Raw genomic sequence first — 997 nt, 5'->3', positions numbered from 1 at the left:
TTTACTGTATTTAACCTTTTCCTCGTATTATTATGAACATGTTATTTCCTAGCTCACCTGATTTTTTTCCCCTTCTTTTGTGTGCTTGCATGTGTGCCCGCAAATTAGTAATAATATGCATTGATTAAAGAACGGAGCTATACAGATATTTAAATAACCCGTCTCTTGACGTTGGCTCCCACTGCAGAGCAGAGAGGTAACGCTCCGGACAGAGGCACCGACATTCCCGAACTGCAGAACAGAACCGTCCTGGGCTGAGGGCGGCGGGAGCAGGACTCCGCCGGGACACGCAGCCGAGTAAACACTAATGGCATCTGCATATGTCAGCCGTGACCCCGTCTTTCCAATCACGGCCACAACAGGAAAGCCCCATTGCAGAGCTTCGGAAAGCAGCGTTGGGAGGTGCAGAGCAGCCGAGGAAGCTCCCAGCCTGCTTTAGGATTCCCCCACGTACAGCAGGCTGCGAATGTCAGCAAGACGGATTCCTTCCCACACGCACGATGCCACCTCCGTGGCCTTATCAGATGTTCCTTTTAAGGACACAACCTCTTATTTCCCCTCTGTATATCTCCTGAATCTCGGGCTATTTTATTTATTACAGCCGATTACACTGGCGATCCCGCTTCCCGCTTGATCTCACCAGATCAGGAGGACAAACGCCTGAGCGCGTGTGGGCATCTGTGTGCATCGGGTGGGCGGGGGGGCTGCGCTGCGCAACAGCTTTGCCCGGCTGGGTGGGGGGGGCAGCCCTCCGCCGCCCGCAGCCGCTGGGACCGGCGCTCCGCGGGGCCGGGGAATGGCTGAGCTTCCCTTCCCCCCCACCTCCCCAGCACTAAGCAGCGGGGTGCGGAGGGGGGGGCCCAGCGCCTGCCCTCTCCCGGCAGCCGAGACACGTGGAGCGGGAGCGGCGCTGCCATCCACCATGCAGCGCACGTCGGGCCCATTTCCCACGCCGTTTGCCTGCCCTGGGGGAAGAAAAGGAGGAGGGGGAGGAAGG

The sequence above is a fragment of the Numida meleagris genome, chromosome 4, assembly GCF_002078875.1.
Source record: "Numida meleagris isolate 19003 breed g44 Domestic line chromosome 4, NumMel1.0, whole genome shotgun sequence".
Taxonomy (NCBI): Eukaryota; Metazoa; Chordata; class Aves; order Galliformes; family Numididae; genus Numida; species Numida meleagris.
Note: the sequence above shows the minus strand (reverse complement) of the source record.